Source organism: Corvus cornix, chromosome 10 (assembly GCF_000738735.6).
Source record: "Corvus cornix cornix isolate S_Up_H32 chromosome 10, ASM73873v5, whole genome shotgun sequence".
Taxonomy (NCBI): Eukaryota; Metazoa; Chordata; class Aves; order Passeriformes; family Corvidae; genus Corvus; species Corvus cornix.
In genome coordinates, this window is record NC_046340.1 from 8,328,035 (window position 1) to 8,354,653 (window position 26,619).

The 26,619-nt window shown below is 39.8% G+C and overlaps 1 long non-coding RNA gene across 18 annotated transcripts in view; it reads right to left on the reverse strand.

Moving 5' to 3' along the window:
- The window catches only part of LOC104683917, a 69,587-nt gene that overhangs the window by 16,381 nt on the left and 26,587 nt on the right, over positions 1-26,619 (reverse strand). For 14 of the 18 annotated variants that reach the window (XR_002043606.3, XR_002043591.3, XR_002043589.3 and 11 more), the window contains one exon: positions 17,873-26,301. This is a non-coding gene — a long non-coding RNA (uncharacterized LOC104683917). Of the gene's footprint in view, positions 1-12,899; positions 14,288-16,952; positions 26,302-26,619 lie in introns of those variants that run through there. The other 4 variants (XR_002043598.3, XR_002043595.3, XR_002043599.3 and 1 more) reach the window with 3 other exon arrangements.

Consider the following 26,619-nt stretch of genomic DNA (forward strand, 5'->3'; position numbering starts at 1 on the left):
ATGAAATGGTTCAACAACCTTCTGAAAAGGTGAAAAATCTTGCCTGTTTACATTTGTAAGAGAAGCCTGAATTACCTGCCTTTCCCTTTAAGCATTTTCAGATACAAATCAAACACAGATGGCCCATTATGTTTATGACCTCACTGTCAATTGCTCTAGATAGTGCATGCATTAATTATTGAAATATTTTCATAGTATACAACTTTTTAGTGTTCACATTGTCACAGATAATTTCAACTTTCTGATTAGGAGATATAAACAGCGTTATGTATGAGAATTAATCTCTCGAATGCCATAAAAGTCACAAATATACTGGGGGGGAAGGGAGGTTTTATATATATATATATAAATATATAATGAATCCAGCCAAAAAAAAATTTTAAAAATAAAATAAAAAAAATTGGCTTCAGTCCTGAAAGTCAACATTATGTTAACATTCCCTGCCATACATAAATGATGCCAAAACCTATTACAATTGCAGTAAATTTTGATTACTGGAGTTGTTTGTTATTTATGTCCAGAAGATAAAGATAATATTGGGAATAGCCCTCTTCTTTTCTGCTTATAAATTACATCCATAAAATACTGTGGTTTTTAGCTGGTAAAAAACTTGATTGAGGTTTTCAGCTTGGGTCTATTCTGCTTCAAGAAAACCACCTTTGGCAAGTGAGCAGGTAGTCGCATTTATTTTAATTCTCATTTACTTTCATTAGTAAAAATTGAGCAGCTCTAGACCAAGTCCAGAGAATTCTACAGAGGAACAAACAGCTCCTAGGGGTGGCAAAGTGACCATTTTCAGAGTAAGGTCATTAAAAACACCAGTTTCACCAGAAACTGTCCATTGACACATGCTTGGTAATCACTATATCTTTTTTAAAAAATTAAAGTAAAAAATTAACCTTGAATTCCAATACTATTTTTCCCTCCCAAAAAACTGCATTCATATTATGATAAACTTTTCTAGGTAGCATCTGGCTTCCTCCAGCAGAGAAGAATGGAATTTTTTATCCTAGTTGCTATTTAAAAGGAAAGAAGGTCTCCTGGAGATTAAGGCTGCAAAAGCATGTCTACATAGAAAAAAACTTTTCAGTTTCTTTTACTTCTACTTCTCTTGCCTTAGTATCTCTGCAAGGCAAAACTAGAGGGGAAACCCCAAATTTATGGGGTGAAGAATTCAATGAGTTAATCCCCCCCAAAATGTTCCAGATGAGCAAACAGAAAACATGCCTTTTTAATATTTCTATTTTCAGCAAACCCCTCCAATCAGCTGATGGCATCCAAAAGAGCAAAGGTAGAATGAGGAGGGGGGAAGGAAGAGAATGAAACATCTCATAGAAGTAGCCCAAGGGAGAAATAAGTTCATGACTAGCACATTTACACCTTCCTTGATTTATTTAAGGTACAAGAATAGTGTAATATGACCTGTTTGCTACCCTAACAAGCATTTCTATTTGCAGCAGATCAAGTCCAGACCCACTTCTTGTGGCACAGGCACCTCTCACAGCCCTTCAGGAGACCATGAGCACAGACCTGAGCCCTCTGCAGCACCCCACAAGCATGGGGGACGAAGAGCAGCTGAAGTAGAAGGAAAAACCCTATACCCCTCCTTTTTAACCAAATATTGTGGTGAAGCAGCATTCTCTCTTTTAATCATGGCCCCCAACTTCACACAGTCTCCACCTGTAATTTTTCAGCCTAAGTGGTTTTTGGGTTCTCATAGACCCCAGATTTGTTTCCCCACCCCAAGGAAGAACCACGCCTGACAGCAGAGCATTTTCTCAGTACTTCCATGAAACCCTCCTAAACAAATATTCCCCCTCCCCTCATGTCACTCTCCTCAAAGATGTCTGTTGTAGATTCTCTGATAGCCAAAATAATAGAGAAAGAGAAACTGGCAAATAAAAGCCTACATTTTCCAAGACACCCCTTGTCTCATGATGGAGATTTCTATGTCCTGCAAGGTCCCAGAATTCCTTTAGTCCAATTTATATGCAGGCCCCAACTCTCTATAAATTTCCTTAATACAACTTCTTCCCTTGGTGGGTTCTGTGCATTGTTAGAAGGGAATTGGGAAGGAAAGAAGAGGTTTGCATCTAGGTAGAAGTTTTTCTGACCTTGAAGGAAGGAAAGATGTAGGTTTTCCATGCTCCTCTTTCTATGCAAAGTTGCTCTTAATCCATCCTGCTGGTTTTATTGATTCTGAAATTGTTAGCACTAGGTTTTTCTAGAGCTGAGAAACAGGAGAAGAATTAGATTTCTTTATTCATTTTGGGTCTTCTTTTATTCTGTAGAGGATCGTTATGGTTTTTCTATGGCTTGAAGAGCTGAACCTCACACTTGTGATCATTTCAAATGGATGGTCCCTACCAACTCTTCCAGAACTAGTGCTTATGAGATAGTTAATATTAACCCTTTTACTTTCCTTTTTTTGCTTCTAAACAGAAAGCAGAGGCCAGGTGAAGCTTCTGTCCTGGAAGATAACTAGGAAGTTTACTGTTTAACTATCGTTTTACAGCAGCAAACCTTTCCTGCTTTTTTTCCCTTATATACTCTGAGAAAAAGTGGATGTTCAGGAAAGGACAGACCCTACTGGAACAGGTTTGGGGCTGATGGAGGCAGGCTGGCTGTGCAAACAGAACTTTAGGGATTTATGATGATCAGTTTTTCAAGCATTAGGAAAGCCTGAGAGCACATTATTTTTAAATGAGTTATATATTTAGCACTATGCCCACCATTCTTTCAGTTCTAATTTTAGAGGGCAGGGGACAACTCTGGCACTATTGTAGCCTTGTCTAAATTTAATATAGTTGAGCAGCTGATGATTATCAGAGAGATTGGCTTTTTGCTCCTTCAGGAATTTTTCACTCAGGAAAAAAAATCACTGCGTAGTACTCTGCTTGGGGTATTGTACAAGCTGTTGTAGTACGTGAGAAGAAAGTGTGCTCTGAAATAGTCTTTTAAGCCTCATCTCTTACTCCAGATGGGGATTTTAGATGTAGGAGAAGGGGATGAGGTTGGTTTGGTCAAGGTTTTCCTTTCCCTTCTTTAGAAAGAGCAGTACCTCGTGCTGTCATGTACCAGTAGAGCAGATCTTTCCCAACTCCTTCTGAGTACAGATGCAACTGAATACAGAACAGGGCTCAGGAACTTCCAGCTCACCCTTTGTCCTGTGGAAGGGGTGAGGAGCGTTGTTCCCAACATCTTGCCCACTGCCAAAAAGTCAGGTGGTCCATCCAGAGCCATGGGTTGTAGACCAGAAGAGGAACTTTTGTAATCCTTCAGCTCAGTCTCCCCGAAATCCCCTAGTCCCAGTCGTGGGTAAGTGTGACTTTTAAGTGGGCTGCAAGACAGACCAGACCTTGTGTTGTCTTTCTTGCTATGACCCTAGTGAGCAGTGTCATCTCAAGCAGTGTCTCTGAATTTGGCACATGATATGCCAGTCATAGTTTATGGAAACAGGGACATGGTGCAGGGAGGGTGTTTAAGTGTTTGCAAGTGATTAAAGGCAACATTCACAAACACTTTAGTATTAGAGGCAAGCTCAATCTGCATAACTCTACACAGTGTCAAAGACTCATTCGAGACAAAGGATGTTTAAGGAAAATCACTCTAAAAAGAGGCCTTGCAACTTCCTATAAATATTAGGCTTTCTGCCTTCCTTCTGAAATATATTAGCAGCCTCAAGAGGGATTATTGATGCTGGCAAGTTTAAACAGCCCTCAGAAGTTCCTGACAATGTGTACAGCGTTCGATTTTTGCATATGGTTCCCCCCGCATGCACTGGAGTGTTTTGAGGTTGGGGTGACTGCAGGTCTCCGAGAAAGCAAGATTGATAAAGCAAAGCAATCGGAGTTATTTCCTATGCATGAAATTGATTAAATGCTTCACTAAATGGCTTATAAATTTGGCTCTCATATTTCTGTCACCCACTGCAAAGATTACAGAAACTCCGTCTATAACCATGTTGTATACAATACCAAATTACAAAAGGTTGTAAAAACTAATGTTTTGTTTAAAATTTTGAGCAGGACCATATGCCTTCGGTGACCTTGAGTAAGCTATTTTAATTCAAAACATTTTAAAGAGTAGACAAGAAGGAAAAAAATCCATCTGCATAACAAAACTGAACTAACAGAATTTAATACTTAGGATGCTGCATATCATTTTTTACTTCTTGCTAGAAAAAATGTCGAATCCCCTTCTACCAGAGTATTCTAATTTTATAGCTACTAAATGTACACGGCATGAAACCTAGAAGCTCAGGTTTCCCCAGACTGAATTTGCTTTTCTTATTTTATGAACTCTGTTATCAAATCTACCTGGGAACTTACATGGCCCCCTCTACTCATGTGCTTCAGGCACCGGTGTTTTCCTGACCTCATCAAACCCTTTAAAGTGAAGCTTTATTGATTTTTGCCTTAGCTTAGAGTTTCATTACCTCCCAAAACAGGGTGAAAAACAGAGCCACAGGAACACTGAGGTTGTCTAGATGCCAAAATGAGTGTAGTTTGCACCCAAATCTGCTTGTTTCCCTTTCATGTGAGACAGCTGTAGGACTTCCTAGAGTTTGTGCACTGGTACAGCTCTGTGAGCATTGTCAGCTGCTGAGATCTACTGGTACAACATTATCCTGACTGTGCTCAGCCATGTGCAGTGTCCTGCACACATTTGACAACAGCTGCTGCTGCTGCTCGCACTCAGTTGTGCTCTTGGTCCAGAGCAGAATAAACTTTGGGGTATCTGAGTCTTCTGTTATTTTAAAATTTTGTGCTGGCTTATGCCTTGGCTGTCCTTGTGTAAGCACCTGGCCTGGAAACCTAAGGTCTTCCAAAGTGTCTAATTGTGGATGTGCCCAATGTCAGATTAGACAAAGCTTGGAGCAACTTGGTCTAGTGGAAAGTTCCCCGCCCACAGAAGGGGAGTTGGAACAAGATGATCTCGAAGGTTCCAACCCAAATCATTCAGTGATTCTATGACTGTAGGAAAGGACATTACTTAGAAAGTTACAGCTATATAGTTAGCCACACTAAAATAGGTAGATTGCTTTATAAATCCAATACACCCTGAACTTCTGACATCACAAATAAAATTTTACAGGATCTTTTTTACATGGAGCTCCATTTTGCAGAGGAGAAAAGTTCAGCAGGCACGTTGCCTTTGCCCAGTTTCACAGTGCAAGTCCTTTGGCAAAACTTGAGGCTGAGCTCTGGCTCTTCTGCTCCCCAGTGCTCCAAAAGCTCAACCATTCTCTCCTCAACTCTACAACTAGAGACCTTAAGTGATTAAATGTAAGTACTGAAGCGAAGCTCATAGCAAGCAAGAGTGAATTGGCATGAAATGCAAACATAAGCATGAGAAAACAATCCATGTTTTAACCATAAATGCCTGTTTTCTACAGGAAAAGCTATGTTCTCCCATAACATTTACAAGCCATCTTGTCCCCTGCAAGGATTAACATTTGGCATCGAAACACTGATCTGGCAAAGGGCTGCCAGTAACGTAATCTTTTTTACAACCAACAACATGCTTAAAGACTTGACAGACTTGACCTCTGCCCATTGCTAATCCCTAACTTTCTTGCCCATTGAGATGTACACCGTTAAAGAGATGGCACCGAATGTATAGCAAACAGCTTAACTTTAAGTGATGGAAAAACAAGAGCTGCCCAGGGAAAAGCATTGAGCAGAGGGAAATCCAACTGTGGCTTACCCAGCCTGGCTGGCAGTTTGACCCCATGGTGGGTAGAGGTGCCTGCTCAGTTATACATTTGTGGAGACTTTGTTGCTGCCCAGATGGGAGAAGGCACCTTTTGGCAAGGGAGGATGCAATGTATTTGCTTGGATTACTGGAGAGCCCAAACTGTAATCAGACTTTTTGTGCTCAGACAGTCTGAACAGTCCCTGTTCCCAAAGGATAAAACTAAACAAAGTAGATGAAACTCATACATGGAAAAATGAGATATAAAGAGACCTTATATTTTACTGAACCAGTTTCTCACCTCCCAGTTCAGGCATCTGGTAAAAAAACCAGAGTGGTAGATTTACATTATATTCACAGAAAATAACAGTCAATCCAAAAAGATTCCAGCTGTCTTTTCTTTCATTTGTGTGACAACCAGTCCTGGGACACATGCCAGCTCCTCAGATATTGCTACTCCACAGTCTAGTTATTTTAACTTCTGGCAACTGGTTATTTGACCTCTTGGTGGCTTGTCATTTTAGTATCACTTTCTCTATGTGGATAATCTAGTGGGAATCCCTCCTTTATAAGGCAACAGTCTATACGTGGTAATTGGCCAGAACACTGAAGTATTGTGCTGTTAAGTCCAGTCTTGAACTACAGCTGAGGAGCTGTGGCTGGGAAGCAAAAAAAGTGTGTTACAGTGCCTTGTTCATGAATTAGTGGTCGTCAGACACTGGGAGAAAACTAATTTTTTCTATGCCATGTGTTATATATCAACTTTGGATCACTCCATAAAGCCATGTGATTGCAACCTCCTTCTCCTGGATGAGCACAGCCCAGGCTCCAAAGGACACACAAGGAGGAGATTCAAGCAGCATCACCCTCAGCTTTCACTGGCTTGAGAATGCTGAGTTAGATCACTTTGGTGGGAGAAACCAGCCAGGTGTAAGGACTGATCTATCTCAGAAAAGCCTTATGTCTGTAGACAGTCTCATCTTCTGATGCTGTACTCAGTGAAAAAGCATGCAAATAAAAGAAGTGGCCATATATCTTTAATTTGAGGTGATATTCCTTTGTCCACCTTGAGCAATCAAAGCACAGCCATAGATTTTTCCGGTAGTCTGGGAATGGGATCTTAGAAAATGGTGTACTCAGTCTGACATGAACTTAAATAGGTTTCAGAATAATCCATTATGCATCAAGTGTTTAATTGACATAATTAATATTTTTAAGGGGAGCCATTTACATTGTAAGTTCTGTACACATTATTTACAATTTCAACAGTAACAGTTAATGCTCTGTGACAAACTATATTGTTTGCCGCTTGTTATCCATTCATAACAAGGTCAATCTATTACCATTATTTTTGTGAATGTAGCTGTTACCTTGAGGCAAAAAGTTAATTGTAAATTACAGAGGAGGGATTATTGAGTTGGTTTTTTTAAACTGTATTCACTGCAATGTATGGTAATGGTGCTATTTTTATGAAACATTTACATTTAAAAGCATTTTGTTATTCATATCACACATGCTGGACAAATTCACTTTTAAACTTTTCAAGAACTTGCTCAATGGGAAGGGAAGAGCCATTTGGAAGGATCCAGCTGAACACTTCATAACCACTGCAGTTAAAACCAGATGCAGTCTCATCTATTTTTCCCCTTTGTCTGAGGCTGGTCCCTCTGCCATCACCATTCAACACAACTCTGAGAAGTGCTTAGTGCTCTGAACAGCAGGAGCAGATTTGATTGTAATTTAAGGTAACATCACAAAAGTGATCTGTAAGAGATGTATCTTCAGATTTTATTCAGACCCTGACACACAGCAAGTACTCAGGGCCACTCTGATGCCTGAACTCTTCTCCTCCCTACTTCTGCACAATTTCTACTGCATGCGTTGGTGCTCTGGCAGACAGAGTTAAATTTTATATTTACACTCTGCCTTGTTTCCTCCCACCTGAGCAAAAGTCAAAGGGTCCGTGGCATTGCTGCTTCCCAGATAGTAGTAAAATTGTCATTCAGAGACTACACAGAAAAGGATGGAGAACCATCATAAAACCTGTCTTTCCCACATCATTTTAACAATGCATCTCAGGGCAAACCCATGAGCTTTCCTTTAGATCATGGACTTGTCCATCTTAATGGAGAGCTGACACCATTTAACTCCAATCTAGATCTGCCTGCAACATTTATCTCCACTTCAGTTTTCTTCTATATTGTATTCAGAATTAGGTGACTTTTATAATCCCATTCTATTCTGGCTTCAATTAAAATACTGTCATTTTATCTTCACAATCACTTCCAGAATAAGAGAAGACAAACTCATAAACACTGAATATTTTGAGCACACTAAAGAATGTAAGAGACTGATCAGATGCAGAAATGCATTTCCAGTCACACAGAAATAAAGAAGCGTGTTAGAGTTTTGTCTTCCTTTCTCTACTTAAGAATAGGCAGGTGAGAGTTGTTGGGATATTTCCTTAACCAACCCATAAGAGACGTGTTCTAAATTCTCAGTGATGAAATTTGTGTAGTGTGCTGGGGGTGTTTGGGTGAAATTTTATGGAGAAAAATTGGAGTCTGTTAGAATCCATTGCTCCAACACTCAGTTGCTCACTTGAAAAAATCTATTCCTTTCTTCCTCAAGTCCTAATGAAAAATAAATTTGTTAGGCTTGTGTCTTATATTTAAAATGTTTAATGTGCTATATCAGACCAGGGTTATTTCTACCTCATGCTCTCAGAAACTTCAAGGCATCATCAGGTATTAGCATACCAAGCTTGGAACGGGTTAATTAACATTATTTCTGTGGTCTCCTTTGCTGGTAGCATGTTCAAAGTGCACAGAGCTCAGAACATGTGCATTCTTCATCCAATAACTTGTCCAGTAATTGGTATATTGATTGCTAATGTCATCATGTTTTAGTATATATAAACCCTCTCACTCTATCACACAGCCGCCAACAATCCAAGAAGTCATTGTTTATTCATTGTAACTCCCAAACTGGCCGTGTCAGATTCTGCTTCAGGCCTTGCTGATAAAAATCAGCAGATGATTGGGCACACACATTCTTGACATGGCTGACCCATGACATCTTAGGGCCAGCAGGGAGCCTGTCATTATGCGTACAATACTCTTCTTTCTTCCCCCTTATCTATTCCCAGATGACTTTGAGATTTTTATTAACTCATTAATGACTGAAGATGTCATTAAAGAAAGTGGGGGGGTGGAGGAGAAGGAGGTTTTGTTTGTTTGTTTAAAAGTGGGGAGCAGCAAGCCATTGGCTCCACTTGGAGAAAGATGAGGAGCCTCCAAGACAAAGCTGAAGTATATCCAGAGGAAAAGATCATTAGCTCATTAGGATGACTAAAGCCAAGCTTTGGACAGAGAAAATAATATTAGGTCATATTCGAAACAGAACTAAAGAGGGAGGGATTAATTTCTCCACAAAAGTAGCAAAAAAAGGCTGATCAGGTTTATTTAGCAGAATCAGGAGCCCTTACTAGCACATGAGGATATGTCCCTGGCACTGCCTGGCTGTTCAAACACTTCAGTATTCACTCAGAAGGAGTTTTGTGTTCAGCGTGGGCATTTTATGATGCCTTTTAAAGTGTGTCACTTTACACAGAGAAATAGTATCTGGTTTTAGGATTTTTTTAGATTTTCTTGTATATATGTCCGTTCAAAGGACATTGAAGATCATTAAATAGTAATCACACCTGAAGTTTTTTTCAGGTTCTTTTTTTTATCCTAAGTTTGTGAATTCTGTCTGTAAATGTTGAAAACTATTGCATATATAATTTTGCATAATTTTACTATATGGTCAGAATTTTACTACATTCAAATATATATATTTAAAGCAGAATTCTCATGTGAGTCTGTTGACAGCCTATTTCTGACCCTACAGCACTCAGTCATGAAAATTACCCTAAATTCAGGATAAACAGCTAGTCCCACCTTGTAGATTTTTCTTCCACTTGAAAATGTCGCTTACATTTCTTAATTTCTCTATGAAACAATCTGATATTTTTATTGGAAGCTGGATTCATCTGACAATGAAAGTCACCTTTCTCCTCCCGAAATTTGTGTGTTTCCTATCATTAGAGTCCTGTCGGCTTAGAACCAAGGACTTAATATTTTAAAGACTGCAATTATTTTATTTTAATGGTTGCCATTTGTGGGTTGACTGAGGAATAGTGAACATTTTCCTTTCCTGGGCAGCTGCCCTCCATATGGCTGTTGATCTCAACCTAGAAAACTCTAATGTGATTCTGTGATTCCAGTGGTTCTGGGTGCTAAAGTGACACAGAGCTCAGTGTCATGTGCCTTGGCTGGCCCTTAATAGTCCTTGTTTCCATGTCTATCTGCTTGACGAGGTGAGTGGAAGAAAGATGAGCCTGTTTCCCAAAGGGAGCTGCAAGTATTGGTATAAGATAATGGAATAAGCTCCATAGATAGGAGCTGTGAGTTACTGCAAGCAACTCGAACAAGAATCTGCTTATTCCATCACATAAACTACAGATAATGGTCTGGCAATCAGATGTATCAATCTGATCTCTTAGACTGAGTACAGTCAGTTTTAGTACTCCTAATAGGAGCTAAATTAAAATAATTTAATTAAACCACATTTTTTGTGACAACTCTCCATTCTCTCCACTCAATAGATGATCAGATCACCTGGGTCATAGGGCAAACATTTATTCTCAGGAATAATGATAATATTTGCTGTGTCCTGAGTCCTTGTGAAGACAGTGGACATTTTCTGCAGTATTATATGTCATTTCTGGTTTGCTTCTTTAAGAGCAATTTCTATTCTTCTTTTGTCTCCCGATAATTAACAGAATATTGTTTGTATTGTAGTGGGAGTTGGAGTTCTCCATCAAAGGTCAGGGACTTGTGCAAGATGCTGTCTGGGGCTTTAAAAAACTGCACATACATATATCTTTATATATCTATATTCTCCAAAGGAACACAGATGGGTTTGAAAAAGGAAAAAAAATGGCAAGCATTTGCTGGCCTAATCAGCTATGCCCTGATTAATCAAGGTGTGTCATTTCCCAAATGCACCTTTCTGAGAGGAAGTTTTCCTTTCTCCTCCCTTGCTAACATCCAGGCTCTCTTCCACAGTGTACCAGAGTGGGAACCTGTGATGAATCTTGGGATAATGGACTGTTGCTTTGACAAACTACTCCTAGTGAAACACGTGCCTGTCTTGGCGACAATAATAGCAAAGTGCTGATTTTGTGGAAGAAATAGAGGCTTTGAGGGCTACAGCGCCAGACTTTGAGTCTATAAATTGCTGGCCTGGGATGTTAGATGCCTTTTAATATTTTCAAACATCCAGTAGAGTAATGAAAGAACTGTAGGACTACCCTGATGTAAGACCTCGGGAGAGTTGTTTTCAGAGATCATGGAAGCTCACAACTTGTTTAAGAACATGAAGTCCTATCCAAGTAATAGCTGGAAATAAGTTGCTTGATTTTTCTATCCCTAAAGACAAATTCTTGTAATAGCAAAAGTGTAAAATCCAACAAAGAGAGGCTTGATACTTTCAGATACTCCAGCCACTTCACAGTGGAAAAAAAAAAAGACAGACTGACAGTGAAACTATTTGGGGTAAATAATGAGGACAGACTTCTCAGAAATAAACTGGCATGGATTTGGCCATGAGATGTCAGATTCATAACTTGGGAAATGAAAGCCTCTATATAGTAGAGAGCAGGCCCTAGCCCAGCAGTGGCAATTCAGCGTTCTGAGCCACAGGGATTTCTTTATAAGCAGTGGTATATTAAATGTGGGATTGGGTAGGCCAAAAGGACAGCAGTAAAACAGACAACGTGCAGTGACCAAAAATGAGCTGAAGCCAGACACTAATTACTTCACAGTAATTTTGTTTTCCTGTAGAGTGACTAATATTGCTTGCTCCTGGAAGGTAAATGCCTTCCCTATCACTTAGGTTTTACACCTACTACAGTTTTTTTTTGTTTAAGTGAAACTGGGGAGAAAGCAGCTTTTGTTTATTTATCTGATTTTGTACCATTTTCAATGTGAAGATGAGGGGTGGATTGTTACACTGTGCACATAGCTGGAGTGGGCTGAGGAAGAGCACTTTTAGACGGGCCTAGGTCAACAAAACAGATTCATCCATCACATCTGCCAGAGTGAAAAGATAGTTGTCTGGATGCTCGGTCAATCCGAGACCTTTCTGCTGAGTCAACTGACAAGATTGCAGATACTTGTGACAATGAGGACACTTATCCACTGGTAAGTGGACTGAAGACCACCAACACATTTGGCGGTGGGTCTTCAGCTTGGGAAGCTCTAAACTCTTGAACACCAACGTTTGCAGCCCTCCTCTCCCTATTGCCTGAGAATCGTTACCACAAACTAAGATGGAATAAGAGGAAAGAACAAAAGGAAGGGATTCTGAGGTGCTGATGGTGGAAGGTGAGAGAGTCAGTAGAAAGTACAGTAAAGAAACCCATGACAAGTCATGATAAATGGGTCGTTATAAAATTCATGTTTAGGCTGCACCAGTCTGGGGATAATGCCATTCGTCATGGCAACACTGGGGCACTAATGAGCCCTCATTGCATATTCATGGATTTGGTGCCTCTCTCCTCTCTCTGCCTCCCTCCCACCCCGAACCAATGCCTGGTAAATATCTCCACCTCAAGCTGAAACTCGACTTAGGATGCTTTTTTTTTTTTTTTATTTGTTATGTTGCAGCAATTACACTGTAAAAGTGCTGCACAAGATTGATTGCTCTGATCTGTAGTTCAATTGTAAATTAGAATACACATCCCCCTGGGGACACACGGCCCCTATTTGTGATTAAGAAAAAAGCCCCATAATAGACTAATAGCTAAAGTTCTCTCTCTTTTACTTTCAGGCAATTAGCTTGATGAAATGGCCTCTTTTTGTGTACCCTGGAAGTGTAAACCGATATCATAATGAAGTATATGATGTTTATTCTATTATTTTCACCTTGCCATGTATGCAGGAATGCATAAATAATGGCTGCTTTGTCTAGTACATTTACTGATTCAGAAGTAAACTCTGTCTTAAAGATGCAGCATGTGATCCCATAGCCTTCTTTTAAGCTGGACACTGTGACTAGTCCCTATAAAAACTCATATTCTGCCAAAAAAAGTTGGAGACCATTTTTAGCCAGGTGATTAAATACTGTTTGCAAGACACTTTCATTTATGACAAACCTTAATTGGAAAATCCTTTTAATAACCTTGTGAGGAAAACAAGGTATGTCCATTTTACAGAAAGGGAAACTGAGGGACAGATGTTGAATGCATTACACAAGCCCACACAGGACCTTAATAAGTGCTTAAGAAATTCTGCCTCCTTGAAGGTTTTTTCAGGCTTTTTTCCTCTCTCTCTGTAAAGTGTTATTAATGCTGTCCTGGATGGGTCATGGAGTGGCTCTGACCTTAGTCTTCCTCAAGGACCTACAACTCCACGGTGTCACGGTTGCCTTCATCCCCCTGTGACACATATGGCTAAAGCTCTTTCACCTGAATCCAAGGTGGATATGGTCGTGCCCATATTCAGTATCATGTGTTGGATGTTGGCTTTCCCAAGGCTCAATTTGAGCTGTCAGTCTGAGCAAATGAGTGATGTTGTGCAACAGTGCTCTAACACAGGGATGGTGTTCGTGCAGTTGAGCTCCAGATAAATATCTGGGAAGAAAACTGCCATGTGATGATAGCTCTGGGCATATCTGCCTGGTGAGGAAAGGTGCCTCTGCATTAGCCTTTCACTTTGGCCCAGGAGTGCACTTTTGAAGAGAATCGTCCAAATGACCCTGCTTACCCTGTCCCACCAGGCCAGGCAGCCTGGCAGCATGCAAACAGAATTCTTTCGTGTGGAATTAAAGCAGGTGATGTGGTCTGGGAGCTCCAGCAGCTAACGGAATTCAGTCTACAGGAGCATGCTAGGGCTAGTCTGAGTAAACCTCTGCCATGCAGTGACCTGGGGTCAGTCCTCAGAACACAGTGTAGACAGACCTTTCTTTGCCTATTTGCTGAGTGGAGCGGGGTTCCTATCCAAGAAGTTATGACAAACTTGGATAATACGGCAGGGAGGACATGTGAAATGGCCTGAAAATCGTGCCTGAGGAAATGTACTGCTTTATGTATAACCCCATCAGTTTGCCTGCAACAGAAATGTCTCCATTTAGTTTAAACTGTGTGAGAGGGGTTCTGTAGGGGAATAAAACTGAGCTTGGAAACATTTTGCTAAGAAGCACTACCAGTGCAAACCTTCAAAGGGTAACTCTGTACATGGCTACAAAACCATATTCTGTTTAAACTTGTTCATCATTGTCTTCTTGCATGACAGCCCTGGCATTTAAAATATGTTAGAGGTGACACAATACTTTCACCTGGTGCAGACATATATCACTGGAAGGATGTTCTCATAAACAAAGTGCTGCAGGCTATGATCTTATCATTCTCCTCTTCCTTCTTCTCAGCTCAGTTCAATGACAAACACGTATTTCTCTTCTTTGCTCCAGTTTCTGCTCTACAGGAGCCTGGTGTTGGAGCAACAGGTGATGTTGCAAATCAGGAATGACAAGCGTTGGTGGTGGCCTGGTGGGGGGAAGCATCAGAGGGGGCAGAAAACAAATGACACAAATTTTATCCTGGTTCAGCTGGTGCAACTCCATGGCAAGAGCAGAAGTGCACTCACGTGCGTGCCTGCACACGCGTGGGTTTTTCGAGGAAGACAAAGCAAATTAGAGCGTTCATGTGTAATTAGCTGACTATTAGTGTGGTTCAGCCAAGGCAATAGGCAGACAGTTAACTTGAAGATAGCTCGCAGATAAAAGGGCTGAGAAGGGTGTTGTGGAGAAAGCTGAAGGTAATAGTTCAGAAGATAAAATCCTGACAAATTGAGCAGGCATCTCAGAACGTTCTTTACCCACACCATTAGCACAGTGAAGCTACACAGGCCTTCCCTCTCTCCCCTACAAAGCTTAACCCTTCATGGCATCTGGGGCTCTTTGTCCTTGGATAGCTCACTTCTATTTTATTTGAGAATTCTAATTTTCTGTTTAAACATATTAGTTTGGACTAAAACTGAAATTTCCTGCTTGTGCTTCCTGCCCTCCTTCTCGTGCCGTGTGAAACAGAGATTATTACTCCTGTAGAGGCTGGAATGCCTCCAGCTCTTTATCTGAGAGTTTGGGTGACCAGGTCTAGTAAAAATGCTATCATTAAGCATCACACCTGGGGAGAAACCAAAAGTGTGTCCGAGTTCAAGTCTTTGCAACTTCTGTGAAAATGTGGGTGTTTTAGTAAATCTCTGTGCTAAATGAAAATGTCATTATAATTTTCTCTCATTTTATACCTGACAGGGAAGTGCTTTTTCTGTCCTTTGGGAGTTTTCAAGATTCCTTTTTTTTTTCAGCTAATTCTGTGGCTAACCAATAAGCTGCTAAAGAGTGAAAAATCTAACTGAGCCATTTGCTTCAGTAGTTTCAAAATATTTCAATTTTTTACTTTCACTTACAAATTAAAAATTAAAATCAAAATATTTTTCAAAGCAAATATATGTTCACTTTTAGAACAATATGTATTGGGACAATTGCAATTATTTTGAAAAATCTTTAACATCTTTTTCTTAGCTGAGATGCTTCATGTAAACTGTTTTATTCAATCCCAACCTTTTTGCTTGTTTGGCATTTCCCAGCACAGAGTTTTCATGGAAAACTCTAGACATAATTCACTTTTATCATCAATTCAGTGTATGTTGGGGATGACTTCTGGGAAAGAATAATTGAGAATTTCATGCTGAGTTGATTCAGCACTGAAATTCTCAAATACTGCTGAAATTATCCATACTTCTGATTATCCAGTCATGAAAAACTTATATTTCTCAAAGGTCATTAAGCCTATGGCCCCTTCCATTCCTCTCAAGTAGAATTGATTAAAAGTTTTTCTGTTGAAGAAAAGGATAATCATATGTTTTGCACAACTTGTGCACTATTTCTTTGTCAGTGTGTAAACTCTCTAGAAAGACTGTTAGAACTTTTTCTTGCAAGGAAAATGCACTCAGATGAGATGTTCTTCTTTTCTATCATGCCAAACAGAATTCACCAAATAGACAGGAAAACCTTCACCATTGGCGGGGGTAAAGCCATACTCACTGAAGAACATGCTATTTTTGCAGGCAATAAATCACCTCTCAGCATACAGTTAGCAAATTTTGGTTCATAGTTATTCTTTAACCCCCAAAGAAAATTCCCACTGCTACTTTTAATGCTTGTTTGTCCAAGCCTTGTGTAAGCATTTGTCACGAGCGAAATTTGGAGTAAATTCTCTACAGAAGAAATGTGGAATCAAGAGTGGGCAAGATTTCGTTGGTGTTTCTTTTCATCTTGAAGGAGGGAACCTTCTACTGTAGATCTCAAGTGATGCTCAAGAGGAGCAGGCAGGTACAAGGAGGAGAGCCAAGAGCCTGCCACTAGAGAGAAACCCTGGGGACAGTGTCAAGGTAAGGGCCCTCACCAGCCACTCAGCAAATGCTTTCTTTGTGACTTTTGCTGCCCTCTTACCTTCTGCCCACGACCTGTCATTTTCTTCATCCCACTTTGCACAATGACAGGAAAGCCTGAGGTTTTACACAGGTTTCTGGAGAGAGGAGCAAGCTTTCAAACAACTGTTTACCTTGCCTAAAATCAGCAGCTGGGTTACACCAGAGATCCTGCAAGCCCCTCACCATCTCCTCTGAGGAGCAGCTGAGGGCAACCTGGGGTGTTCAGCCTGGAGAAAAGGAGGCTCAGGGAGGACCTTATCACTCTCTACAACTCTCTGACAGGAGGTTGTAGCCAGGTATGGGCCGGTCTCTTCTCCCAGGTAACAAGTGACAGAACAAGAAGAAGAGACCTCAAGTTGCACCAGGGGAGGTTTATGTTGGATATTAGGGAAAATTTCATCACTGAGAGGGTGATCTAGCATTTGAACAGGCTGTTCAGAGAAGCAGTGCAGTCATTATCCCTGGAGGTGTTCAAAAAATGTGTGGATGTGGTTCTCAGGAACATGGTTTAGTGGTGGACCTGGCAGTGTTGGGTTAATGGTTGAACTTGATGATCTTAGAGGTCTTTTCCAACCTTAATGATTCCATGATTCTATGACCCCTGTGGCAGAAACCCCCAGCAGATATACAGAAAAATGTCAGAAGTCAAATTAATTCTTCTCATGAGGTATTTTCCCCATTCCTATCACTCAGTGCATTAGAGACTGGCAATGGAAGTTGCATAAAACAAGAATGTTTACTGGTATGTAATGTTTTAAGTTGATAATATTTTTCGTATTCTTTTGGCAGAAATTCCTGCAATTTAATTAACTAATTGTGCTGCATGAAAAAATTTTGTTCACTTTAAACCTCTTTTGCTCCTTGTATTAACATAGTCTATAAATATTCACGTCCTAAGAACATTCTTCGTGACATTTGCCATGATATAAACCTCAGCCATCTCCTTCCAAAGAGTTCTAAATTTATCTAGTTTATCCTTGCATGGAAGCAGATACATACAATTACTGACAAGACAGCCACTATCAAACCCAACTGTTGTTACTGAGACTGAAATGCTTCCAAAAATTAATTATTTAAAATAATCCAAACGGTGCAAATATCCAAAGATCAAGCAGATCTATAAAACTTGCCTGTAGCAAAATCATGCAATTAGAATCATGCTCATAAGTGTTGCAGTCTTAAAACATTAATGGAAGGAGTTATTAAAATTGTATTTGATTTGCATTATTACAACACTGAATGCACTATGGAAAACTGAATCCATGAGTGAGGTGCAGCACAAGCAGAGTCTTATTATCTGAGTTGGAACTTTAAAATAGACCATGCTTTACAGTTCTGCCAGAATTTTCTTTAGTTTTATTGCTCTTCTAAATTGATAAGGACTTCTGTTTTTATATTAGAAATAGAAAATGAGGAGGAGGATAAGAAAATAGTTGGAGATAAAATTAAGACTCAGAAAAGCAATTTGAGAAAAAAACAATCCTTCCCAAAGTAAGTAATTTTTATCAGAAATGAGATGTGTTGTTGTGATCATAACTGCCATCAAAAGCACAAAGAATGGCAGGGTTTCTGTAGACAACTTAGGAGAATGTTGTCCCAAATGTGGAAGCAATTATAAAGAAATTCATGACTCATAGTAAGAATTCCTGGTTTTATTTCCATTACAAATAGACTGTAATTTGTGGATCTCTATCTGACATCTTTTTATTGGGCACTTACCCTCCCTGACATGTTTATAAAATTACCTGTTTCATTAGTGGGACATCACTAGCAAATCTAATGCACAAATACCGCCTTTAATCCAGTAGGAAGCAGAGTTTGTTAAAGTCAATGGAATCATTTCAATCATTTTCAACAGAATTAGGGATAAACCTGTGAGGGTTAAAAAGATATATATATATAACCACTATTACAAAGTGTAAGAAGGAATACAGGGAATTTTCTTTGCAACTAAGATATTTTTAGGTTTTTTATTCTTTAGAATCCCTGTACAGGCACGTCCCTCATGCACAGTTGTCAAAAATAGTGTTTAGGCATTTAGACTCGAGTTGATTTAATCCAGTACAGAAGTGTGTTCTAAATTTTTCAGGGCAGTGAAAATGTGTAAAAATGGTGTCTTCATGTTCAAAAGCTCCATTTCATTTAGAAGAACTGTGACAATAAATTAAATAAATGAGAGTATTTCTATTAAAAATAGAAATAGTGCCTTGTATAAAAAATACTCTGTCTTCTGAACTTAAAATATGTTTTAAAATTCAGTATTCAGATCCTTAGCAGGTGTAAATCATCACAGAAATTATGCTGTTACACTTTACATGATATTACCAAATTGTCTTGCTGGTAATTAAGAATATTCTCTATGGAATAAGGACCAATGACAGGAGAAAGTATAAGTTGATATTGTCTCAGCACGCATAAGTGGTAGACAGAAATATTCATGTGCATAATCTTACACCTTCCCTACATGATACCCAGTGGGCTAAAGTAATAGCGTACAGAATTATCTTGGAAGAGGCAATTCTCCACAGAAACAAAAAAATCTTATGAGTTGACTGTTTTTCTCATAATTATACATGGCAAAAATGATGATAAAACTAACAGGCATGCTCCTGGAAAATATTTTTTTGAAAATGTTTCTTTAAACTTTCAGCATATTATACTCAAATGTTTTTCTAGGCCAAACTTTCTGTATTTCATTCCAAGAAAATCAGTATCCCTTTCTCCATTTCTTTTCATGAGTCTATTATGTCTATACTGTACAGCCCAGGGAAACAAATGTCATTCCTATTAGTCAGGAAGGTAATGAAGTTGTTCTGATCAAAGATGAAATTTCTGAGTTTCTGGTGTAAATTTCAGGGGAAAGGCCACCTCTGAATTCAACAGACACTCCCATGAAGAGCCAACCAACAACTCTGTCTTCTACAGCACAGTTCTTTTAACTTACCAACACAGAGTCTTTTCCAGAATTAAACTTTTCTTTAAAAAGCAAGCGATCCTCTTCCTCAGTATTAAAATTGAATCTCTTCTGATTCCGTTGAAAATTATTTTCAACAGATTCCTTAAGGAGATGTCCATTACAAGCAGCAGACACTCGGGGTTGGAATTTCAGGTGTTCATGAAACATGCTCTGTCCTATGTGCTCAGCTCTCCCCAGTATGCTTTGGGGAAATCACTTTTCTTTAATTCCAGCTAAGTTACTGTGAGGGTGCAAGGTCTAAATTTCATGTAACAAAGCATACAGCTGATGACCATGTCCCTGTTTCCTCATTTTGGATATAAGGATCAATGTTGCTTTCACTACCCTCCAAAAAAATTTGGAAATAGTCAACTGGGGGAGGAAAAATACAGTGCATAGTGGTGAATGATGCTTGGATGCTTGGATGCATGTGTTTAAAATGTCCTGTAAGCACAGACTAAGTGGCATCATGATGTCATAAACGTGACATTAAAAGGCCAAACGCATGAAGAGCAAAAAGTACTCTGTATAGATTACCTGTGAGCATCCTTATGGCAGATACTGGGGGATATATTGGATTCTAGCAGAAATCAAGAAAGAATTAGGCATATATGTATATATAGGAGGAGTCTTTGATCTCAAATAAAATGTAGAAAGCATAAAATACTGTGTTTTAGAGGTCCCCTGAGCAAGAACTATTATCTAGGCATCAACTGCAAACACATTACCATCGGAAGACTTATTCCAAGGTATGAAAAAAATCCACTAACAGCAGGGAATAGAAACATTTGAAAGCTCCTCTGGAAGCCTTCAGAACCAAACCAGGATGCCTCTGTGTAAGGCAGGCTCCAGCAGCACAGTCCCTCCAGGAGCTCTGATCAGGCACTTTCCTGCTCTTTGTATCTGCACACTCCAAGCAGGGACATGCTGAACATTAGAATCTTTCTGAAGCTGCTTAATGTGTGAGGTTCTTTTTTAACCTCTTGGTATCCTGTCTTCTCGTGGAATGCAGAGAAATGTAGTTTTTTCCTTATTAATATAGAACTTTAAAGTAAAAGATTGCCTGTTGTAATAGAGGAAGTATTTTGTACAGAGGGAAAATTCTGTGTCCTGCCTACTAAATGACAGGCACATTCCAAGTTCCTTCCGTAGTGATCACATCCCATTTTGTGCATATTGGAGCTTTTCAAACCTCCAGAGTTTTGTGTTTAGCAAAGCAGATGTGCAAATGGAGATCTGTGTGACCTCCCCTCTGAGAAGCAGGCCTTTGACACACATTACTCCCCTGCTGACAGCACTAGAAGTGTAGATCAGTTGGCATTTCACACCTGCAACTAATGTAGGAGTTGTAACAATATGAGTGAGCATTAGGGAAAGAAGGGATCCTTTGGACATAAACCAGCTATATTTAACAGGAAAGGTGCAAATCCACATTATGACTCAGGATATGTACTAGCTGTGGCCCTTCTTTAACCTAGAAAGAAAGAATTATATCCAAGGGAACTTACCTCAAAGAGTTTCTCTTTCCTCCAGCAGAAGTGATGATTAGGCTAAAACTGGCCATTTGTTTTATCTGTGGGCTGGGAATAGACCATTTAGTCCGTGCAGCTTCAGCTTTCTTGGCTCAAGATCCTGATCTACAATAAATACCTCTTCCCAATCAATAGAGCAATGAACTTGGAGTAGAGCCGAGGACCTTTCCCGGCAACTTTGGCCTGGACTGAGCTGACCTGGTAAATCTGCAGGGCTTGGGGAGAGATCTCACTGAAGATCCTGAGTTTTCCAAATCCTCTCTGCCCTGGGAAGTCTGTGTTTCCAGTTAGGCTGCTGGGGACAGGAATTACAACAGCTTTTCACATGCTATTCTCCTGTTGGTAACAGATGCTCTGCACCACTCCTTGGGCTTTTTGGACCTTCCTAATGCTGCAGCATATATCCTACAACACTCCATCACTGATCAGGGCCCTCTTCACTGAAGCAGGTCTATCAACTGCAGAGTATTTGGGGTTGGTTGTATTTGCTCCCCCATTTAGGAGTAGCAAGTCTTGTTGGGTGGATAGAAAGGTACCACCATCCTTTGTACCAACATGGTCTACCACTAGGAGGTCATCTCCACTGGATGGGTTCTGGAGGTTTCTTTGTCAGTGTCTGAAAGTGGCTACTCTGATCCCCCCCTACAGCCTTCTGCCTTTCTTCCTGCCTGAGAAATGTCACAGCTGTAAATGAGCAATTTCGTCTCCTCCTGCCAGGGGTGCAGGGTGGGAAGGGGCCACAGCAGCACATCTCTCCTCGAAAAGTCAGGGTGCAACCCCCACCAAAACGGGCCCCTGGGCAGTTACGTGACATTCGGCTTGAGAAAGGAAACCGGTTTGTCACCTCTTGCTTAATGGTGTCACCTCAAGGCAGAGCTGAGGAGCACCTGTGGGCACAACAGATAAGATTGCATTATTAACACTGTATTCATCATGTCCTGAAGATGATAGAATCATAGAAAGGCTTGGGTTGAAAAAGACCTTAATCACCCAGTCCCAAGCTATTCCAGTTTCCAACCTCAAAATGTGATACAACATGAAAAGTGTGGTGAAAGTCTCACTTACATAAATATTAATTTATAGATTCTCCTACCAAAGAAAGCAAAGCATCTCTCTCTACTCATCTTTCTGATTTCTCTTAGAAGATACAACAGCTCCAAAGTAGATGAGAGCTGTCATCATCCATGACCCCGTGGTCTGAGAACTGTATAAAAACATGGAAAAGGTGTTCTTAATCCAGAATAACATAAACTACAGATGAAGCGTGTGTGAATATTTTTGTGCAAGGTGATTGTAAATACGTACTCTGCAAAATGCATTTTGGACGTAGTTGAGAATAGTAGTGCGTACAATTCAAAGTTACCAGGAATATTAAAACAGGCAGGAAGGGCACAGGAGAGACAAGGGAAATTGTAGATGAAGGCAGGAAAAAAGGAAAGATGATAGATGTGGAGACAGCTAAGAGGATGACAGGTGTGACAGGCAGGATCAGGTAGAACAAATCCAAATTGTTCATAAGATGGAAAAATGCCTCTCTGGCATTGTACCTTTAGCTTGTTTTTCCACAGTGGTGTTACAGTGCTTTTTCTACTGCTACTACAAATGCAGCACTGAAGTTCTCCTGATTAGTTTTTTCCCCCTGTGTAAGATGTCCTTTACGCTGTGATGAGATCACTGGTGTATTAGTTCATTTTAATCTTTTCAGAAGGAATCCAGGAACTGCAGTAAGGTCATGACTGCAGTAATGTCCAAAAGGATGGTTTTATGGAAAAGAGGAGAAATATTCCTCTCATTTAGCAAAACTGTAACAGAATTTGTGGCTCTCAAGTGTGTTGGGCAAGTTAAGGTTTGGGTTTTTTTCTGTTGCATGTGTTTGCAAAAGACAGCCTGCTTCATATTCTTGGTTTTTTCCCTAAATATTGCATAAATCTAATAAAGGCTGCAGAGAAAGCACCCTATTAGAGCTCCACCTGAACAATCCTCTAGCATCATATAATAATAATAATATCATCATATAATAATATAATAAATCATATAATAATCATATTAGCATCATCCCAACCCATGGCACCTCCCAGTCTTACAGGCAAGAGCAGGGAAAAAAAACCCAGACTCCTCCAACAGCCTGAATGCCCTCAAGTTAGACCTTCTGTACCGTTGAGAAGGCAGATGCCTCACTGGGAGTGCCCTTGTCCCCATCTCTTTCAAGGAGAAAAATCCTTGGAGCATCTCCCAGGGCCATGGTATCACTCTTTAATATGACGTATTTGTGCCTCATGGATCAACAGAGCAATGTCAGGCCTGAATTTGGACCATGACATTTCAGGCAATGACCCAAAAATAAAAGTGGCTTAGAAACCCCAAAATTTCACTGTTGCTCTAATTTTCACCTCCAGTCTTTTCCACTCTCTGTGGAAGTGACAAGACTTAATGATAGAATTCTGAAAGGTCTCTGGATGGATTTAGTACTGAAAGAGACAAGTGGACAGATGGAATCATGTGCCTTGCTTTGCCATGGCTGACATATTATATTTTAATGTGTTCTAATGAACTTTATACTTCCCAGCATGCATTGGTCAGAGGGGTTATTCTGAGTGTGCCGTCTTCCTGGATTCTTGAGATCATTCCCTCTGGATTTGTCGGGTCAACAACAAAGTGTTGATAACAAATACCCCGCTGCTTTAACCCAGCACCGTGCTTTCCCCCTCTTTGCTAAGTGGATTTGTGCATAGTAAGAGTTACACTGCTGCTCTTTTAGCAAATTCAGGGCATTAGTGACACACACAAACCCAGTTTCCCTTTCATATCTAGACCAAACATCTTGGTTGATCCATGGGACACAGAAGATGTTACAGGCTTAGTTTTGCTCCAGAGGTTTAAGAGATTTAGTTACCCAAAGAAGAGTGGCAGATTAATGGTTCTCGCTGATGGTGACAGGGACCTGTGTGCTCTAAATCCCATCGTGAGCAGAGAAGAACCCACCTCTACACACTACTAATATGCATAACTATGGAAAGTCTTTTAAATAAAAAAGACTAATTAATAATGCTTAGTGGTCTAGGTGTCTAAGTATGAATTGTCAGGGATTTCTGCAGTCTTAGGGAGGTGGGGAAATGGGTTAACATCACATTGTTTCAAATTACAGGGTTTTAGATTGTTTCAAACAAGAAGCAGAGAGGGTTTCCACACCAGATTTGAGACGTTTGTTCTCTTTTATTTCTACTAAAATTTCAGCTTCAGCTCACATTATCATTCTACCCAGGCTGCTTCCCTGACCAGCTAATTTGTCTACCTGTGTTGCATTTTAGGCCTTGGTTTTAATTTGAGGGTGATTTCTGCTAATACCGAAGACTGGATAGGACATCCATTAAAAGTCTACACAGCAATTGAAATGGAAAATTCCAAAAGAAACCCTATTAGAGTTTTTCTCCATCAAATCAACATTACAGACTTCTTATGCATTTCTTAATTAGACATTGATATTAACTGGACTGTTGCATGATTTAAATCTAGCCCTTAATCTCAGCTATTCTATGCTGCTGTAGTTTTTATGACATCCAACTAGCGACTGCTTTAAGCATTAATCTATCTGGAAAACCACCTTCACATTTTTTTGGTCTTTTTTTAGAAGAATAAAGGCCCCAAGAAGGAAATGAAAGCTTTTGGGTTCAGCCATTAGTAATTTTCTGCTTAGTATTTGAAAAATTGCTTATTTTAATTGCTTCATAGAAGAAAAAGATATCAAAGCTAACGTTCTTTCTCTCCAAACTTTGTAATTATTTCTCTCAGACTCTTATTTGAAATGCCTTGAAAGGATTTTCATTGAAATGTAGATTTCTTCTCTTTCAAAAGTACTTTTATTCCCCTGTGCTTCTTTCCCTTTTTTTTCCTAGTGACTTCCTCTCTAGATTTAGAGCAAAAACATAGTCTCCAATGTCTGGACACTGCAGCATGTGTCACACAGATGTCCCTAAAGTGACATCTTCTTTAAACCTAACTTTCCCATGGCCTATAGACTGTGCTGAAAATTGGCCTTAGGCCTTAGTCTGGTATCCTTGGGCTTCCTCCAGGGAGAGTGAAGAAAAGTCATAGGTCTTATAGGGTTTTGCTCTATCAGACTCTACTCATTCTGAAAAGTATTGTGTGATTTGCTAATTAACATCACCACCAAAATTAGGAATCTAATGGAAAAATTCTGTAAATATGAGTGAGGGTGTCAGTGAGCTGAAGTTGGTGTTGGTGATGCAGCCAAGGCACAGGTAAGCCTTGTATAGTTTTGGGTTCTGTTTCCAGCAGTGTAAATCCTGAATATCCTAATCCAGAAAGGAATTTGCTAACCCAACCCTGTAGTTAATTCTGCATTGTATTTAAATGTCAGCAGCACAAAGCCTCAGGATCATGCTGGCCTCCTCAGTAATCCTTGATACCAATACAGCAATAGTAGCAAGAAGTTCTTTATTTCACCTATACACTTTCAGAGAGCATTATTTACTAATAGATTATGATCTGGTCAAAATGATCTATACATTCATTACTTCTGGAGGGGGCTTTCATAACTCACAGGATCTAAGAATGAGGCAAAACTCACATTTGTTTATAGTGCTGCAATTCTGCTCAGCAAAAAAAGGTGCAGAGAAAACACTGTCCTAAGCACTTGTGGTGTGCTCTGAGTCCCAGGTGATTTCTCATGCCAGCTCACAAACATCTTTAAGAGCCTCAGAAGAGTGGGGACCTGGCTGCCTCAGAGCCACCTCAAAATAAAGCTGTTCCTCTGCAAATAAGTCACCCCACAAGCCTCATGCAGTCATGGCTGAGGTTATCTCACAGGGGGAACCTTCCCAGTGGAACAAAACCTTTTGAGAATAGAAGATTGAAATGAAGCTAAAGCATTCTCAATATCAGATTTCGCACGCATTTTTGCAATAACACAAAAGGAAGAAAGAGAATAAGAAAATGAGTTAGAGGGAGATGGAGAGAGAGATGGTCTATTAAGCAAAGATACTTTTTTACTCTCTGAATTTACAGTCCTGATAGACATCTTTATTCAAAATTACTCATTTTTTATATTCAGATACTACAGCTTTCAGTACTGGGTCCTAGATTTGTCTGGACAGATTACCCTCTTATTTCCACAATGAAACTTAATTATCCTTTTTATGTCTTCAGATACTTCCAGTTATTTCCTGAACTGTTTCTGGGGACAGAGAGCAGCTGATGGGTCAGTCAGTAAAGTAAATACTGCGCCTCCCTACTGTTTTTAAGGTAAAAGCCCTTTTGTCCCAGGTCTTCTTAGAACATTTTGAGGGCTAGTACATTTAATTTGCTCAGATCTACTTTTTCTAAGCTTTTTTTTTTTTTTTTTTTTTTTTTTTTTTTTTTTTTTTTTGTGACGAGGCAGAGACTCATCATTTTCTCAGCACCTTTCTCTGTATTACTTGGAAGCATCTAAATGTGACTAACTCACCTGGAATCCATAGGAGGATATTTGAATGCGTCATCTCTGAGACAAGAATAACTCCTCATGAAATCCAGGGTGGAAATGACTGCGTGGTTTCAAACACCCCTTCCTGTATCCCTGCTGTTGCAGCAAGAAGGAATGCATCTGAGTACTTAAAGCCCAAATGAATAAATAAATTGGTTCAAAGCAATGGTAGGAGCACAGAGGGATGTGGAAGTTGCTGGTATTGAGTAGATGCTGGACTTTAGGACACTCTGTAGGTTTCATCTGCAGAGAAACCTCTAACACACGATCCATTGTCACTACCTTCTGTCTGAGCAGAACTAACACAGAGCAGTCAACATGAAAATGTCACCTAAGATAACCTAGGTCCTGCAAGTACTGAAGAGAAAATTATAATGAGTATCCATTCAGACTTTGAGAGTTATTTTTTAGCTT